The 20,077-nt window shown below is 45.5% G+C and overlaps 1 long non-coding RNA gene across 1 annotated transcript; it reads right to left on the bottom strand.

Moving 5' to 3' along the window:
* Window positions 1–1,746: 1,746 nt before the first annotated feature.
* Window positions 1,747–20,002, bottom strand: LOC125150530 (uncharacterized). The gene is made up of 4 exons (XR_007146368.1): window positions 19,887–20,002; window positions 13,341–13,445; window positions 2,929–3,044; window positions 1,747–2,416 (listed from the first exon to the last, which is right to left on the bottom strand). It is a non-coding gene; the product is annotated as an uncharacterized LOC125150530 (long non-coding RNA).
* Between the last annotated feature and the right edge of the window lie 75 nt (window positions 20,003–20,077).

The raw sequence follows: 20,077 nt of genomic DNA, 5'->3' as shown, positions 1-20,077 counted from the left end.
GTATGAAGTCCCTGGTCAACAGCCCCACACGAGTTCCCAGCCGACAGCCAGCGCCAACTTGCCAACCATGGGAGTGAACCATCTTGGAAGTGGGTCCTTCAGCCTCCATGGAGCTTCTTCAGCTGAAAATGCCTGGAGCGGAGATGAGATGTACCTTACGAGTCTCCCAGATTGTGGATGCATGGGCAAAATAAATGATTGCTGTTTGTTTAAGCTGCTGAACTTTTTTTTTTTAAATTTTTTTTTTCAACGTTTATTTATTTTTGGGACAGAGAGAGACAGAGCATGAACGGGGGAGGAGCAGAGAGAGAGGGAGACACAGAATCGGAAACAGGCTCCAGGCTCTGAGCCATCAGCCCAGAGCCCGACGTGGGGCTCAAACTCCCGGACCGCAAGATCGTGACCTGGCTGAAGTCGGACGCTTAACCGACTGCGCCACCCAGGCGCCCCGTAAGCTGCTGAACTTTTGAGCGGACTATCACACAGCAATAGACAAAGGAAAGAAAAAAGCATCTACCAGACAGGTGGCAAGCTAGGGCCAGAGAGCCAAATTTAGGCCATTGCCTTTCTGTTAATAAAATGTTATTGGAACACAGCAATGCCCGCTTATTTACATATTGCCTTTTTCTGTGGTTGTGCGTCATCGGAAGAGCTGAGTCGTTGGGAACCCCATGGCGCACGAAGCACAAAATATTGACTATCTGGCCCTCTGCAAAGAAAGTTTGCCAAACCCTCAACTAGTATCTCTGAAAGAGGCCCAAGGAAGAGAAGTCGCTGCTTAAAGTCTACATTCAAGTTAGGGGCAGAATCAAGACAAAGACCCAGGATTTTTAAATCTCAGTTCTGTGCTATTTACATCATTCCACTAGGATTTATTAAGCATCTATTCCATAGTAGGTGTCGAGCTACTAGGGTGAGGATGAGAGGCGTCACAGCTGCTCCCCCAAAGCACATAACCGGTGCAGAAGAGTAAAGAAATGGCCATCTAGAAAAATCTATAGTAGAGATGAGCACGGCATGTGAGAGAAGGCAGAGCAAGCACTTTTCATTCCTGCTATGGTGTCTGGGAAGAGTTCCTGCATGCCTTCCCAGCATCCGCTCCCCCGACTTTTTATGACAGCACCTTAAGTTTCCCTTAAGAAGCCATTGCCATCCTGCCAATTCATGTGGTTTGAGTGGAGCTGAACTTTCCTTTCAGCCCCAGGCCCGGCCACTGTGCTTTGCTCTGAAATGTCTAGAAGACACAGCTGCCAATGAGATCCCACCCTCAGTCTTATGCTGGATGTTCTAGGACAAAGAGAAGTGCTTTCCTGGAGAGGCTATGCTGGCAGCCCATCCACCTGGAGCCACAGGGACTGTCTCTGCCGCCATATTGGGCGGGCCTGGCCAAGATCGAAGCCCCCGAAGAGGAAAGCAGAACCGGGAGCTGGAGAAAGATTCCTTAGCTATAACTCTGGGCGCTTTCATCAATGCTCAGAAATATCCTTTTTTTTCTGAAACCACACAGACTCTGCCATTGTAACTGAACAATTCCAGTGGATATTGTGCTTTTCCCCTAGGCAACCACCACCCAGCCCACTTCTGAACCCTTCCCTTCCCTTCCCCACGTCATCTCGGGTGCCTGCTCTCTGCAGCCCCAGCCTCCATCTAGGAGTGCAAGTTTCAGAACCAAGAGTGCCAAAGGCACGTCTGAGAGGAGCGGAGCCAACTTTGATAATGAATTCCTGAGCACTGTGTGAGCCATTCCGTGGTTATTCGAAATCTCATTCAATTTTTTTTTTTTCTCCAGTGATAATAAGTGCACTGTTTCTGGTATTGTGTCTGTCAGCCGCTAGATGACAGAGGTATTTCCAGTCAGGATCTCCATAGACTTGTGGTTCTGGGAATGATGCCTCTTGGGGGGGAGGGGGGTGCTGGCAGTGCAAGGTGACACATGCGTGCGAGCTTGGAGGAGCTAGAAACAGGAGATCCGCCACCCTCAGAGGACCTGGCTGAGGTCTGGACCCCATTGTTTTGAGAGATTCTGGCTTCAGAAGGCCTTTTCTTTCCTTTTGAAGTGGGGACTGCCCTCGAATGGGCATCTCCTATACAGGCAGTGGAGCAGATCTGGGTTGGCTCAGATCTTGGACCTCCAGCACCAGCTGCTTCAGAGTTTCATGGAGAGCTTTCAAAAAGTCCAGGTGCCCGTTCCATCCTCTGCAAGATTCTGAGTCAGTAGGTAAGGGGTAAGCAATCCTGATGTTGACAAATCTTTCTGATTCTAGGGGCAGCCATGTTGAGAACCATAGGTATGAGATGTTCAGAGGCCAGAGTCTGACTCTTCCCTCTTCTCGGAGGCCTCTCATTAGTCCCCCAAGGTGTCTCTCCTTCTGGCCTCTCTAGATCCTTCCCAGAGTTACTTTCATGTGATCAGAGGCTGTTGGGAATAATAGTAAAAACCAGCCTTGTAACTTTCCCTTTAAGGAAACCACCTGAGAACCAGACATGTTTCCCAAGATAGTGTTACAAGATCAGGGCTTAACCAGGGTGCAAACCAGAGAGGCTGAACAGGGGAAACTCTTCCGTGTCTCGTCTCACTCTGAATTATGGGGGTGGGTGCTATCCTCCAATTAGCTCACTCAGCCTCCCAAAGCCGACTCAGCAGCAGCCTGTTCTCCATCCTGATAGGTGGGAAGGAGCTGCCCACTGACGGAGGAGAGAAGAGGGGCTTCTTTCGGATCCCCTCCTCCTGTGTATATGCTTTGGGCCATCAGAGGCCACTTGGAACTTAACGGGTAGGTCACCGGCCTCCAGCATCTATAAATAAATTTCCGTTCCCTTCCCCAGGGTTTCGGTAAGTCTGGATGGTGAGTACTGGCTCTACCTCCAGCCCACCTTCCTCCCTCTGCCCCTGCCCTCAGTATTCCATATACCCACACAACTGCTCACTTAGAATCAGCTCTTTCCAGTCCGGTGTGTCAGCAAGAGTGAGTGATGGAGCCCACAGGCCATTGTTCAGGGGAGGATGGTGGTGAGTCATGGTGAGAGACTCTTCTCAGACGGTGCTGGAAGACAGAATAATAACACCCTTTGGACCGGACTCTTAAAATAGAACAGCTGGAGTCTGTGACCATGGGAAGAGAAGTGGTAAGATTCCAGTGTACTGGATGCTTGGGTGCTCTGCGCAGTCGGGTTACCTTCCTTGTAAGACCCTGGCTCCTGGTGTGCCCCTGGGTAATTGGAGAGTATTGCCGCAGGCCATTTGAGGTGGGGCTTCCAAAACTTGGTGGTTGCAGAAATTTTCGGGATTCCATAGAAACCAAGGACACACCCTACCCAACCTTCATATACACATTTATGTAAAATGGTTCCTATAGTTTCCGGGGTTCATGGAACACTCATTCATGGTCTTCTGGCAAAGAGCTATTGGTCTATGGGTTCTATTTGTTCACTAAGTCTATGAAATACTCTTCTTCCAAATTCTTCTCTCCATACCTTCCATAACACCAAACTTTGTTTTGGTTTGATTTGGTTGTCTTTTACTCACAAACATTTATGGGGTGGCTCCAGCAGCTTATGGGAAGGGCCGTACTCCTGGGAGGGAGAAGAGAGGAGGGGCTTGCACTTGGGATGTCGGCAAGAAGGGTGCAGACATTGCAGACTCAGGGGCACTGAGGGGCTGACTGGTCAAGGTTGGCCATTCCAAGCCCAGTGGCTTTCCCCACTTTCCACCCTTCTCCCTGGGATGTAGTAAGTCCCAGGGGTGAGTCACCTTATGTCTAAGGCAGCCCGGGCAATGTCATCCCTCATCATGTGTTTCTGGCCCCAGTTCTGGCCAAAGAGATCAGAGGGGAGGTGTGCTTGGGGCCCTCCCTTCCTAGAAAAAAGGCAGAGCCTCTGAAGGAAAAACCTTGTTGCTTGTGCCAGTTCTTTCTTCAGTGAGATGTTGGTTTGAGGACTTATATATAACTGCTATGGCCATAGCGTGACCTTGAGATGATGCGTGAAAATGGAAAAAGCCAAAAAACAGAAAACAAAACAAAACAAAACAAAAACCCTAGCAACTTAGGAAGGAGGAGCTATAAGTTAGGAAGAGACTGGGCTCTTGAAGGATTTCATTGATCTTTGACCTACCCTGGATTCTCAGACTCCTAGTCTTATGAAGTACAGTAGTGTCTGCTTTATTTAAGCCACAGCTGGATGGGTTTCCTGTTATTTGTAGCCAAAAAGCATTCTGAAGGGCTGCAAGTGAACAGTCGCAGGTCTTTAACAGGTCCTGGTCCACCACCAGGGCTCAGAGAAAGAGGGGATCTACTCTAGCTGGAGGTGAAGGATGGATTGAGGAAAGCTGGAAGAAGGTAACAACCTTGGGCCAGGCCAAAAAGATTACCTCTCCTTTCTCTTTCATTAGATTAGATTGCGATTACTGGTGCCTAACACAGGCACGTGCTCAATAAATATTTGTTGAATGAACACATAAATATGTATATGAACGAATGGGTAATTCAATTTTTAAATGTTTATTTATTTTTGAGAGAGAGCAAGTGGGGAAGGGGCAGAGAGAGGGGGACAGAGGATCCAAAGCAGGCTCTGTGCTGACAGCAGCATGCCCGACATGGGGCTCAAACTCACAGACCGTGAGATCATGACCTGAGCCGAAGTTGGATGCTCAACTGACTGAACCACCCAGCTGCCCTGGGTAATTCGATTGTTAATGCAGGACCTCAGAGCTCAGTGATGTCCCATCTAATGTTTCTTGGAGGCCTCTGTAGAGTCTCACATATGCTTCCTAAGAGACCTGATTAGCTTCAGCCCTCTTCCCTGTGAGCAGGACTCTGTGGCAGATGTGTTAACAATGTCACTTGCCATGATAGTAGATATGTGTCCTCCTCGGAGTATGCAAGTCCTCACAAATCTTACTGAGAAAAGATGGAATGGGATAGATCCACACCCTCTCCAAGAGATAGAAGAAGGGGACTGAGGGAGGTGGATGTGGTTGGCTTTGTGGACGGTGTAGCATTTGGTCAAGGAGACCGTCTTGTTCCCTCCCTAAGACTAAGACAAACACAAGGCTTTAGGTGGGATGTTTGCCACAAAGGGCATTGGCGTTTTTTTTAATGTTTATTTATTTTTGAGATAGAGAGAGCACGAGTGGGGGAGATGCAGAGAGAGAGGGCGACAGAGGATCTGAAGCAGGCTCTGTCCTGACAGCAGGGAACCCCATGAGATCATGACTTGAGCCAGAGTCGGTGCTCCACCGACTAAGCCACCCAGGTGCCCAGGGCACTGGCATTTTGTTGCACAATTAGACATCTATTTAGCCAGCTGGTTTGCAAAACTTCTCATCTACTACCTGAGCAGGGAAAAGAAAATCATGAAGAGATGGCAGAGTCAGGAGTGATCAGATAGAGAGGGTGCCAGAAATGTGACCTTGATTTCCTCCTTCCTAGGAGCTAAAGAAGATGGAGTCCACACCTTCACATGAAACACGGTGAGTGGTGCCTGAGGACGTGTGCAACATAGAGCCTTGATGCATCTCAGGGAGACACGTGACCCCAGGATCACTGTTGCTGTTGCTGAGGGGGAAGGGCGATTTTCGATTTGACATCTGCCACTCAGATATCAAACCCTTTGTCTGAGACTTTGGGTCTTCTAGAAGGGGTTAGAATGAAAACTTGAAATGGCTGTCTCTAATTCTCTGTCAGCAACTGGGTGTCCAATATTTCAGTCTTATTCTGACATTAACTACCCAGAGCTAGACTCCATAAGTTTCAGGGTTTAGTCTCATGAGATTGACTTCCCTTCAGACACCAGTCACAAGTCTGGTGGGAGCGGATTGCCACCCTCCTGGCACGTAGATATGTTCACCAACCCAGAGGCTCCCAAATCTCACCATGTTGGGGTTTTAATGGAAGTTCCACTTTGTAAGTATGATTGATTAATCATCCATTAGTGATTGAACTCAATCAGCAGCCCCTCTCTCTTTCCCTCTCTTTTTCCAACCCGAGGGGGTCCCAGACTGAAGGTTCCAACCCTGTAATCATATGGCTGGTGTCTCTGGGGACCAGTCTCCATCCGGAAGCTCTCTAAGGGCCCACCAAGCCTCACCTTATTAGCATAAACTCAGCCGTGTTTGAAAAGGGGGCATTATGGATAATAAAAGATGCTCCTATCACTCAGGAAATTGCAAGGGTTTTAGGCTCTCTATGCTAGATCCCAGGGACAAAGACCAGACATATTTCTTACTATACCACAGTTTGACCAAATATTTATTAAGGAGTGTCAACTTTGTTGGAATATGAATAGGATGAGTGGAACCCTTTGAGAATAAGAGGGGTCACATTAACCAGGACTACCCTGGGTACATTGGGGTGTGTGGTAACCTTAATATATATATTTTTAACATTTATTCATTTTTTGAGAGACAGGGAAAGACAGAGTGCGAGTGGGGTTGGAGCAGAGAGAGAGGGAGACACAGAATCCGAAGCAGGCTCTGGGCTCTGAACTGATAGCACAAAGCCTGATGTGGGGCTCGAGCCCACAAACTGTGAGATCATGACCTGAGCCGAAGTCGGATGTTCAACTGACCGAGCCATCCAGGTGCCCCAGGGATGTGTGGTAACCTTAATACAGAAACAGCTTTATTTCTTCCGGTAGGAGCTTAAAAACTGCCGTATACCTCTCCTTCCCTTCCTCTCTTCCCCTTTCCCATTGAGTGGTGGTCCCATGATTTCACTTTTTGTGAGATTCTTCAGTTTTACCCTCTCCTTGGGTCAAAGCCATCCATGGCACACCGGCCTCTGAAGGTACAGGGACACTGGACCCCCTGAACCCTCAGAGCAGCCTGGGTGGGGTCTGGGGTAGTCAGATCTCCTCACCAGTTGCCTTGGGCCAAGAGCGATTAATAAATATCATCTTTTTCTGTAAGGTTTGGAAGCGCTTCTTTAGGTCATTAGCAGGGTCTCATTTTGGTGTTTAAGATACACTCTTGTTCATGTAATTAACTCCCTCCAATTCCAAATGCAATGAAAAACTCTCCTGTTTTTTCACAGGCGGGTTCAGGAACTCCCTCCGAGCAGACAGAGCCGTGGGCTTGTCAGGCAGGGGTAGCCCTGGATCTCAGCTTGCCATCCCCCCACCCCACCCCCTGTCTGGAGACAAACCCTTCACCGCTGAGCAGAGCACGGCAAGACTGCATCTGTGCCACAGAGAATGTGGGAGACCCGCGTTCCCTGGAATGTGCTTCACTCAAGAGCATTGTTCGGGGGGTGCTCTCTCTCCTAGGAAGCTCCTTGGGGACCCACTGCCGGTACAGTCAGTTCTGCCGTCACATGATGTGTGCTCCTGAAAATCCCGGTGCTATAAAAGGCAGTGCAAGTGCAAACCCCAGGGCCAATGGCGAAAATGGGCTTAGGGCCCAACGCTCAAAAGCTTTTGCAGGGACACATTAATAAAAAGAAAGGAGCCTGACAGAAATGATGTCACAGTCTTACATATATTACGTTGTTAAGAAATACATGAATGCCACACTATGCATGGCCCCTTACCTTGAGGAAGACCTGAAGTTGGCTTATACAAGTGAGGGAAAGCTTGCGAGTAATGGTCAAGTGGTGGGAGGGGGTTATCTGAAGCCAGAGGGGCAGCTGTAACCCTGATCTGGGGGAGAGCTGAGGCAGCTGGCGATGTTTGAAGCGTATGCTTGCGTGCATTTTGTGTAATCCTGCCAACAGTGTTGAATTTAACTGGAGTCCTATGATCCTGGGTAATAGGGATGACGAGAGAACCCCCTTCTCCTTTCGGTGTTCCAGAAACAGCTCACTGCAAAGAACCACCCTCCTCATGTGACTTAGAGAAGACTCCCGGATGACCCTTTGTTAACCTGTGGCAAGGCCAGACACAGACCCTCCAAATTCCCTTTTTTTTTTTTTGCTTTAGAAATGATTAGCTGAGTTGTTTTGTCCCACTGATCCACTGGAACAAAATGCTTGTTACCCAAACTTGGGTTAAGCTTTCTCTCCTTCCCCTAGGTCCCTGAGCTTTGTTGGTCCACCCTCAAAAAGTGGAATCTTCTGAGCTACTCTGTCTGATCATGCCCTTCTCTCTCTCCATGCTTGGTTCTTTCAGGCCTTGATTAATTCTCTCCATAAAAGAAAAATCCTTTTGCTTAATCTTTTTTTTTAATTTTTAAAAAATATTTATTTATTTTTGAAGAGAGAGAGAGGGACAGAGTGTGATCAGGGGAGGGGCAGAGAGAGAGGGAGACACAGAATCGGAAGCAGGCTTTAGGCTCTGAGCTATTAGCAGAGAGCCCGACTCGGGACTCGAACTCACGAACCGTGATCACGACCTGAGCCAGAGTCAGATGCCTAACCAGCTGAGCCACCCAGGTGCCCCTCACTTAATTTTTGAAAGCATTGCAGATCTCCCAGTGGGAGAGCTTTTCCTACTGTAGTTGTCCGTCTAACACCGTTGCAAAAACCTATCAAATAAAGCATCTCCTTGTCTCGGTCCAGATTTGTGTTTTATTTGACACTACGAAGTTGGTTCAGGATGGTTCTGCTTGCACCTAGCGTTTCTTGTGGATGAAATAAACATCTGTATTATGCTTAGATTATTCTCCAGTGCATCCATGGCATAGGAACAAATTCACATTTCAAAACAAGTGTTAAAGCTGAACTCACTACAGATGTCTGGCCCAGACATTCTGAATCTCAACAGTGGAGGCAGCTTATTCACACACTTGGGTCCCAGTTACGTGATAGTCTTTTAAACTTATGGAAAGATTGTGGTAATACTTTACAATTGTTTAACATTTATTCATTTTTGAGAGACACAGAGAGACAGAGCATGAGAGGGGGAGGAGCAGAGAGAGAGGGAGACACAGAATCTGAAACAGGCTCCAGGCTCTGAGCTGTCAGCACAGAGCCTGACTCGAGGTTCTAACCCACAAACCATGAGATCATGACCTGAGCTGAAGTTGGCTGCTTAACCGACTGAGTCCCCCAGGTGACCCAGATTTTGGTAATACTTTAGATTCTTTGCAAAAATCCATGGTATTTCCATTCTCTCTCACTCTCCTCTTTATCTTCAAGTAAAGCCTTTCTGTACAGGGCTTCCTCCTAGAATTGACCTCATAGTCATGAAAATCACAGAATTTCAAGGTGAGAAGGGATTTAAAAATCTCTTGGTCCAAGACCTTTATCTTATGAAGAAGGAAAATGGTATTGCTGATGGTGAGCTCCTTGGGTCAGGTCCAAGGCTAGTTTCATATCTGAGACCCTCATGCTTAGCTCAGGACCTGGTATGATCAGGTGCTCAAGAGGAATCAAAATTAATGACAAACCCAAAGGGAAGTTTGAAGGAAAGGCATCAAGGCAGGCACCTTACTTGATGGTCTGTTGAATGACACCAATTGACCAAAGGCTCTTCTTCCTTATAAAACCAACCCAAAATTGTTCTCATTCCCACTCTCTAGGTGTTCCCTAAACCATCAGAAATATAGAGGCAATTTTGTGCTCAGGGAAGACTGAATTGAACTTTTTCTATTTTTCCTAGTTGATGGTTTTTGCCCATATCACAGTAGATGATGTGGATTATAAATGGCCAGACTGCATACTCTAAAATGTGACTCCTCTGGGAGTTTTTAATCTATCCGAGACACAGACAAACACAGCAGGGAAAAGTGAAAATATCTCTGCTTCATTAGTGGATATTTATGAGCTTGTCTAGGGTCGCCATGGTGACCAGAAGACAGGAACTACTTGTAGATGCCAGTACCTGTAGAAGATCTCAGGTAAGGGATGAAGCTATTACTGACAATGAACTATGGACCAGGTTGCTTAGCATCTATTTATTTAATCCTCACACACACCTACAAGGATGTTAGTATTACCCCATTTAACACTGAGAAAACTGAGGCTCAGAGGCACTAGGCCATTTGCTGAAGACCACACAGATCTGAACTTGGCACCACCTAGCCCTGACGTCTGGTTAACTGCACCTCCTGGAACTGTGAGCATCACCATGCTTTGACTCAGGTGGTGGAAGCTGGCATAAAACTGCACAGAGACATGCATGTACCCAGGAAAGCGCATCACTGGGGCTGGTGGAGCCACCACCAGCCTCGCTCAGGATGCCACAGGCCACCACTCACGGGATCTAGCTCCTCTGTTGCTGTTTCCTTTTTCCCCCTTTCGTTTCTTTCTTCTCTGCTCCCTGAGAAAAAGAATCCAGTTGCTTTGCTTAGTCATAATCATGCACACAGTGGAGTTCTGGCCCACGGTTGGTGGCTTTCTTGGATTAAGGCTCAATCCTTGTCTCATCAGTTGAACCTGATGGTTAGTGTGGGTTCTCTGGGAAGCAGACCTTGAAGCAATGACTTAAGCCCAAGATTTCATTGGGAAGGTGCAGGGGGGCAGATTGGTAGGGGAATACAGAAGTGACGCAAGGAAGGGGAGGAACATTATTGAGCCAGCGATTGTGGTGGGAGACTATCGTTAATTCCCTAGGGAAAATCCAACACAAAACATTTGCCCCAGAATTATTCCACTCAAAGGTCGAGAGAAAACAGATATCCATACACCAACTCCCTAGTGCCACTGGGTGAGGGTTGCTCCCTGGGGATGTCAATTCCTGGTCACTTTCAGCTAGGCTCTGCACATCGGGAGAAGGGGGTTAGAAAAAGTCTTCAGGCTGAGACATGCAGATACTGACTGCTGGAAATGGGCTAGAGCCCGCTAAAAGGTCACAGGAAACTGGATGGGGCAATGACAGCTGCTGCTACATCACGGTTGCCGGGTTATGTGAGCAAAAGCATGACGACCTGTGTGCAAGGGTCTGCCTTCTGGCCACTTGGCTCATAAGTGAGCTGAGAGAGTGGCAGACACAGTGTGATCGGGCATCTTCTTGTAGACAATGACCTCTCCTTTCAGAAGACCAGACTGCCTTCCCAACGTAGCCCATAATAACGGGCCAACGTTTTGGGGCACCTGGGTGGCTCAGTTGGTTGTGTCCAACTTCAGCTCAGGTCATGATCTCGTGCTCTGTGAGTTCAAGCCCTGCATCAGGCCCTGTGCTGACAGCTCAGAGCCTGGAGGCTGCTACAGATTCTGTGTCTCCCTCTCTCTCTGCTCCTCCCCTGTTCACGCTCTCTCTCTCTCAAAACTAAAAGATTAAAAAAAATAAAAAGCCAACACTTCCTGCATTATCTCATTGACCACCCAACCCCACCCCTGCAACATTCCTGTAGGGTAGGACTATTATTTTCATTTTACAGAAGACAAAAGCAAGGCTAAGAAAACAGAGATAATAACGCCTCTCTGAAGATATCACTTTCGAAAGGTTGTTGTATAGAAAATGGTGGGGATAACAATTTACTTAAGAAGTAATTGTGTATTGCTCCTGGCAGATTTATCCATCCCACGATCTAGAGCCCCACAAAGTGCTTTGCACGGAGAAGATGCTCAATGAATGGTATGTTCGACTGAAGTTCTGGTTTATGAATGTATTTCCTGGAAAGATCTTGTCAGAGACAAAAATGCACAGGGGAATTATGGAGATATTTTTGTTCAGGTTATCACAACAGGGAGAGGCATCCAGGTGTGAAGGTCAAGGTATGTTGGCAGGGTGGCTTTACCTTCGACTTATAGGGAGGAGCACACAAGTTCCAGGTAGGGTGATGTAGAGCTAGAATTGTTTTGCAATCAGAGGAAGTCTCAGCTAGCTGAACAGGAAGTGTTTATCTCTGTGTCTGGCTGGTTTTGGAGGGACAAACAATTCTAATCTTTTTTTTTTTTTTAATTTTTTAATGTTTATTTATTTTTGAGAGAGAGACAGAGACAGAGTATGAGCAGGGGAGGGGGAGAGAGAGAGAGAGAGAGAGAGAGAGAGAGAGAGAGACAGACAGACAGAATCGGATGCAGGCTCCAGGCTCTGAGCCGTCAGCACAGAGCCCGATGCGGGGCTCGAACTCACCAGTGGTGAGATCGTGACCTGAGCTGAAGTCGGACACTCAACCGACTGAACCACCCAGGTGCCCCAAAACAATTCTAATCTTAATCACTCGTGAGGCAAAGAATGGGAAGTCCAGGGTCCTTGGTGGTTGGTTTTGTTAAGTAAACAAGGGAGTCATCTGTGAATTTGTGGTAGTCATGACAACGAGTGTCCAGGGAGCCTTATGTAAATTGTATGGGAAAGGGGCACCTGGGTGGCTCAGTCAATTGAGCGTCTGATTTTGGCTCAAGTCATGATCTTGCAGTTCGTGAGTTCAAGCATCCTTTTGGGCTCTGTGCTCACAGCTCAGAGCCTGGAGCCTGCTTTGGTGTCTGTGTCTCCCTCTCTCTCTCTGCCCCTCCCCTGCTTACACTCTGTCTCTCTCTCAAAAATAAATAAACATTATAATAAATAAATAGATAAATAAATTGTATGGGGAAGAGTGGTCCTTTTGGGTAAGTCATTTCTAGGAACACACAAAGATGGGGGGATTTTAGAAGACAAAGGTTAGGGAGACTTTTGAACTGTTGCTGTTTTCCAGGATCACAGGACTCAGAGAAAGTTTAACATTGTCAATTTCATTAAAAAAATATATAAAACTTAAGCTATATTTAATTATATATTATGCCTCACTTGTTTAAAAGATAAAAAGAGGGGCACCTGGCTGGCTCAGTCAGTGGAATATGTGACTCTTGATCTTGGGGTCATGAGTTTGAGCCCCATATTGGTTGTAGAGATTACTTAAAAATAAAATCTTAGGGGCACCTGGCTGACTCAGTTGATTAAGCATCCGACTCTTGATTTCAGTTCAGGTCATGATCTCACAGTCTGTGAGATTGAGCCCCACACCAGGCTCTCTGTCGACAGTGTGGAGTCTGCTTGGGATTCTCTCTCCCTGTCTCCCTTTGCCCCTCCCTGGCTCGTGCTCTCTCTCTTCTCTCGCTCTTAAAAAAATAAAATAAACATTAAATTTAAAAAAATAATAAAAAATGATAAAAAAAAAAAACAGAAACTACTCACACATACACACACAGATGCAGCAAGAGTAATTTTTTTTCCAAAGACAAATGCATCCTTGTCACCTCTCTGCTGGCTTCCCACTGTTTTCCAGATAAAGATGAAAATTCTTAGCAAGACCTCCAGGCCCTACATGATCTGGCCCCTGTCTGCCCCTCTGGACTCATCTCTGGGCCTTCTTACCTCTCTATCTGGGCATTTCAGTCTCCATTGCTCTTTCTGGAATTTTCCATGCTCTCTTTTGTCTAAAAACTGTTGCCCAAGTTGTTTTCTCTGCCTCAAAAACTCTCCACCCCTCCTGACTTCAACCCCACCCGGGTTTAGACACTTCAAGCTTTTCTGGTTACCTTTACCTTTTCGGTACAGACTAGGTTCCTTAGTTAAAAATTGCCAGAGATCCGTCAACCACCAGAAGTTTATCAACCACTTTGAAGCAACTATCTTCATTTGAATGTCATCTAGAATATGTAAAAAGTGGTAAATAAATGTACCTTCCATGATACATGTGCAATAAGAACTCCTATAACTGTATATATATGCCTTTGATGTATTTTCACCTCAAGGTTATCAACTGTGTGTCTGACAAGTACTATTAAATAAATCTGTAATCTATCGAAAGTTTTGGTTATAAACATTGTTAACAGAAATGGTTTCACAAACACAACATGTAATGCGCTATTACATTTTGAGCATAACTACTTTAGTGAATAGTTATTCTTTTAAAAAAACAAAAAAACAAAACAAAAATCCATGGAGGTCAAAATTCTTTTCCTTTAGAGCAGCACCAATGGAAACACAATGTGAGCCACACGTGTGATATTAAATGTTCCTCTTGGCAAATTTGAAAAAGTAAAAAGAAGAGGTGAAATTCAATGTTTTTGTTTTTTTTAATTTAAAAAGTTTTAATTGCCGTGAAATACACATAAAACATACCATCCTAGCCATTTTCAAGTGCACAGCTCAGCGGTGTTGAGTACATTCACATTGTTGTGCAGTCAATCCCCAGACCTGTTTCATTCTGCAAAACCCAAACTGTTGACCCGTTAAACCACACCCCATTCTCCTCTCCCCCAGTCTCTGGCAACTACCATTCTACTTTCTGTCTCTAGGAGTTTGATGACTCTACGTACCTCCCATAAATGGAATCATACAGTATCTGTCTTTTTTTACTGACTTATTTCATTTAATAATGTCCTCAAGCCTCGCCCACGTTGTGGCAGGTGTCAGCATTTCTTTCCTTTGTATGGTTTGTTCTTCCCTTCAGGGACACCTGGGTTTCTTCCACATTGCGGCTATTATGAGTAGTGCTGTGAACATGGATGTGCAAATATTTCTTCAAGACCCTGCTTTGGGGTTATCTGCCCAGAAATAGAATTGCTGGATCACATGATAATTTCACTTTTCATTTTTTGACAAACTACCATACTATTTTCCACAGCAGCTGCACCATTTTATATCCCCACCAACATCACACATGGGTTCTCATTTCTTTTCATCCTTGCTAACACTCATTATTTTTTATAGTAGCCTCCCTAATGGGTATAAGGTGGTGAAATTAATTTTAATAAGACATTTTATTTATCCCAGTGTATTTGAAATATTATCGAGTCTACCATCAATAAAAAAATTATTAATGAGGTATTTTACATTTTTTGGTGCAAAGCCTGAGATGTGTTATATATTTTATTCTGAGAGCATATTTCAATTCGGACTAGCCACATGTCACTGTCGGTTAAGCAACTCTTGATTTTGGCTCAGGTCACAAGCTCACGTTCGTGGATTCGAGCCCCCATTGAGCTCTGCACTCACAGCATGGAGCCCGCTTCAGATCCTCTGTCTCCCTTTCTCTGCCTCTCCCCCTCTCAAAAAGAAATAAATGTTAAAAAAAAATTTTTAATTAAAAAAAAAAGACTAGCCACATTTCAATTTCCCTATAGCCACATGTGGCTAGTGTCTCCCATATTGGATAGCCCGACTGCAGAGCATCTAACTCAATTAATTATTATGTATTCATTGGTGGGCATTTTTGTCTGGCTGTCTCCCTCATTAACTCCAAGCTCCAGGAGGACAAAGAATGTGTCTGTTTTGCTCATATACAGTAGCTTGCTGAAGGGTGGCACAAACCAGGTGCTCAATAAACACTTTTTAATAAATGAATGAATGAATGAAGAGTGTCTCTATTAATATCTTTTTGTCCTGACTTTGTTCAGAGTCATTTGTAGTTAATTTCTAGGAATAATTTGCAATGCTTTGTTCCTTGACCTGCTTTCCAGGCCTGCTTCTTAGCTCCTGGGAAAGCAGAGAAATAAATGTTACCCAGGCAGATCCTAGATCTGTGTCTGTGAAGAGATGGAAATAGCAAGTAAATGCTATTGTAAGGGAGGAGAAATATCTTTCTTCTACCCAACTTAGGTTTTTGGCTGGGTCTTTATAACAAAAGACAGATTTACAAGAGAAAAGCATCCAAATTTATTTAAGGTAAGTTCTATGTGACATGGGAGCCTTCATAAGGAAATGAAGACCAGAGGAAGTGCTTCAAACTGAGTATTTTTACACTTGTTTGATGAAGTGTGGGAAGTCATGGAAAATGTGTTAGGACAAAAGGGATATGAGCTAAGAGGAGGAAACTTGAGGAAACTTAGCAAGGCCTGTTTGTCCTGATTTCTCTTGAAACCTCTTGGGGTCCTTGCAGATAAGGATGTTCCTTTCCTCTGGAGATAAGGAAGACATTTTTTACATGAGAGTCTCATGACCTGCTTTAAGGGAAGGCCAAAGAATCCTTCCTGCACATGCTGATTCTCAAATTCTTTCAGTTTAAAATAGTCAATATGTCCAGGTGCCATATTTTTGGTTGATGTATCCTGAACCCTGTAACTATCACAGCAATACACAGCACCTGGGTTGACTGGAGGATAAATATTCTCTCTATAACACCAGTAAAATTTGAGAATAGAATCTTAGTTTCTTTAGGATTATTTTCTTTAATTTTTTTTAAATGTTTTTATTTATTTTTGAGACAGAGAGAGACAGAGCATGAGCAGGGGAGGGGCAGAGAGAGAGGGAGACACAGAATCTGAAGCAGTCTCCAGGCTCTGAGCTGTCAGCACAGATCCTGACGTGGGGCTCGAACTCACGGACTGTGAGATCATGACCTGAGGGGAAGTCGGATGCTTAACTGACTGAGCCACCCAGGTGCCCCACTTTAAATTTTTTTTAAATGTTTATTTATTCTGAGAGAAAGAGAGCATGAATGGGGTAGGTCCAGAGACAGAAGGAAAGAGAGAGAATCCCAAGCTCCTGTCAGTGCAGGGCCGATGTGGGGTTCCCATGAGATCATGGCGTGAGCTGAAATCAAGGGTCAGACACTTAACCAGCTGAGGCACCCAGGCACCCCTAGAATTATTTTCAGTGTAAATCAAGGAAGAGTAAGGGATAACTATTAGTTATCAGCATTCCAAGGTGGAAAATGTATATGCAGAGACCAAGAACCTATCTCATAGGAGGCCCTATGTGGGAGTGGAGGTAGGGTGGGGCATTTAGTTCCTTTATGAGTCTCCCATGAGGCAAGTCAGGCCCCCCACCCTGGATTTTGTTACAGGACTACTAGTTGGCCACATGGAGCCTCTGAATGAATTAGAGAAAGGTGCTCTCTCTGGGGAGAGTGGGTGGAGCATGAGCTGGTTTTTAGCATAGTCTCACTTCCTTGTGCGGTGAACAACCTGTTCAGCCATAAGCACTGGTCCTGCAAAGTCTCTCTAGAGCAGTCACTTTGTCTGAGGTGAACTTCCATTAACTAAGGACACCAGGTTGATAGATAAAAACAAAAGGCTCACTGATTACCTTTCTTTGAGAAGTCACGGTCACAGGGATTGAGATACCTATGTTATTATGAGTAGTGAGTACATTCAAAGCTAGTTCCATGAATTAACGAATTCAACTCTCACAATAACCCTATTATACTATCATTAACTCCATTTTTAACATATGAGGAGTCTGAGGCTCACAGATAAATGTCAGAGCTGGGATTTGAACCCAACTGTCTAGTTTCCTTAGGCGAGGCAATGAGAGGTCACACTTCCCTTGTTGCTGACTTGGGACCCGTATAGGTCATTATTGCTCCTTCACCTTGTTTCTGACTTGTGTTTGAACAGCCACATATCAGAATGGGCACAGTCTTTTCTTAGATGTGCTGATACATTTCAGGTGCCTGGGTGGCTCAGTCGGTTGAACGTAGACTCTTGGTTTCAGCTCAGGTCATGATCCCAGGATCGTGGGATTGAATCTAGTGTCAGGCTATGCATTGAGTGTGGAGCCTGCTTAAGATTCTGTCTCTCTGTCTCTCTCTTTCCCTCTGCCCCTCTCCCCCACTTGCTTTCTCTCTCTCAAATAAATAAAATGGGGGGAAAAAAAGATGTGATAATACAGCCTTACATCAGGGGTTCAAAGCCTGGGATCCACTCTGTGTCCCTCAGATGACTTTGTGAATCTTTGCTCTGGACTGCTGGCTCAAGACTTCAGGGTTTCCTCTGGAGGGCAATTGCTTCACCCTCATTTCCTAGTTATTTCAGGACATCTCCCCAGAGTACCCAAGTTCTGACAACAAACACCCACTCAGATAACCAGAAAACATACACTAGTCTGAAAATTTCAGTGGATGGCTTGTCTAGTACTGTTCTCTTTATACAATAAACTTTTGAAATGTTGCAAGCAAAAAAAATTCTGGAATGTGTAGAAATTTCGATGCTTTCAGGAAGCTGGCTGTTAGAGGAACCCTCATGTGAAGGCTTTTGTTAAGTGGAGGACCAGATTTGTAAATCAAACAATCACCCCCTAGCCAGATAAAAACAACAGCTTCCATCTCCTGGCATTGATGACAGACTAGAAACCGTGCAAAAGCTTCACCTCCATCATTATAATCATTTCTCTCTCTCTTCGTAACAGCTTTATTGTGACATAATTCACACACTGTAGCATTTACCGTTTTAAAGTAGACAATTTGGTATTTTGAGTATATTCACAAGGGTGTGCAGCTGTCCACTACCTCATTCCATAACATTTCCATGATCCCAAAAAAGAACCCCCTTGCCAGTGAGCCCTCACTCCTTGTTCCCTCTCCCCCCTCCCCTTGCTCCCCCCCCCCCCAGCTCTTGGGTAGCCACTAACCTACTTTCTGTCTCTATAAGATTTGTCTATTCTGAACACTTCAGATAAGCAGACCTGCACAATATGTGGTCTTTTGTGCCCAGATCCTTTCACTTAGCATGTTACTAAGGTCGACCCGTATTGCAGCATGTATCAGTACTTTACTCCTTTTTATGATCAAATAATATTCCATCGATGGGTAAGCCACATTTTGTTTACCTACTCATCACTTGATAGGCATTTGGGTTATTTCCACTTTTTGGCTACCACCATCTCTTAATCCTCTTGCCACCCTTAGAAGCATGTATTGTCCTCTGTTGATTCAATGAATTACATTTTCCTAGAACACTGAAAATGACAAATCTTTCCAGGAAATCAATGACTGGACTTAAAGTCCCAGAGACCAGTCAAATGCTGTTCTTAGATGTTCTGGATTTTAGCTTTCTTTCCAACCCTATCTCTAACATTAATCCAGTGAACAATGTCCTGAACCATGAATCCAGCTCCTCCTAGAGTGCAGAGATGCTTCTATCAAAAAGTTCTGGCGTTATTTTATGTTCCCAGTGCTTGGTGGCTCCAGGAGACCATCTGGTCCTTCCCACAGCCCACGAGATTCCTGCAGAGCACAGTGGATCAGATGTTCCACTTTGCAGGCCTGGTTGGATTCAAATATCCCATCTGATCCCATCTGACAGTTAATAGGGGAGTGACTTTGGGCAAGTTACTTAACCTCCCTGAGCTTCAGTCTGGTTATAGAAAGGGGTTAATAACATTACTTTAGAGTTGCTGTCAGAACCAGTCAAGTGTTAGGGCAATACCCTTCATGTTGTAAACTCAACTACTGGCTTCCTAACTACCAATTTGTGGTGGGAGGTATCTCTGTGCCAAGTTGCTCCCACCAAATCCAGACATGCTGGTTCTTTTCCACTAATCAACCCTAACTCCTCTTCCCACCCCCACCCCACCCCCCAATTCTTTCCTGGTTAACTTCTCACTCTTCTGATATCATTCTAAATTTTTTTTAACGTTTATTTATTATTGAGAAACAGAGACAGAGCATGAGCATGGGAGGGGTGGGGGAAGACACAGAATCTGAAGCCGGCTCCAGGCTCTGAGCTGTTAGCACAAAGCCGGAGGTGGGGCTTGAACACACAAACCGTGAGACCATGACCTGAGCCAAAGTTGGACGCTTAGCCAACTGAGCCAGCAAGGCGCCCCTCTGATCTCATTTTAAATGCCACTTCCTTGGAAAGCCCTCATGCCCGTCTTCTTAGAGCACTCTGCATTTTTTTTCATTACTGTATCAGTTTGCCATTTCCTATTTATTTTAATGTGTTTTTTTGTTCATCAGCTGTGCACTCCACCAGGGACTCTGTCTGGCTCTCTAGTTCCTCAGTACGTGCAGTGGTCTAGGATCATGGCAGGCATTCATCAAATATTTATGGCAAATAGTCCACCTCGTTGTTTGAACTGAGGTTCAGACAGGAGGAAAGCATCCTCCTCCAAATCACAGAGCGTAAGTGGCATATCTGTCCCCATGTGTCCCTATTCCCAATCCACACTCTATCCCCTGAGCCTGGTAATAATTTTTCTAACGTGCCCCCTAATATATTTGAGTGCCAAAGAAAATTCCAGAAAGGGGAGAGTAAAGAAGAGTGCAAAATAAGGGAACCTCTTTGTGTTTGGCTTGGCTCTTCCTCTCCCGACCTTAAGGCGCGTATATTGTAAAGCGAGGGATCATAGCAAAAACGACATACCGGGGCAGCTACCACAACCGAACTAGCGAAGGAACAGCCACGCAAGGAGCGGGGGCGCTGAGAGGAGGAAGGGGGTAAAGACAGAAGACAGATCCTGCGCAGGCGCAGCCGAGACATTCCGCTCTTCCTCCCCCCCGCCCCTCCCTTCCCGGTCCAGTCACCAGACGCCTTGTGCAGTCAGCTGACGCGGC

This window comes from Prionailurus viverrinus, chromosome D4 (genome assembly GCF_022837055.1).
Source record: "Prionailurus viverrinus isolate Anna chromosome D4, UM_Priviv_1.0, whole genome shotgun sequence".
NCBI lineage: Eukaryota > Metazoa > Chordata > Mammalia > Carnivora > Felidae > Prionailurus > Prionailurus viverrinus.
This window is presented reverse-complemented; position numbering and strand designations above follow the sequence as displayed.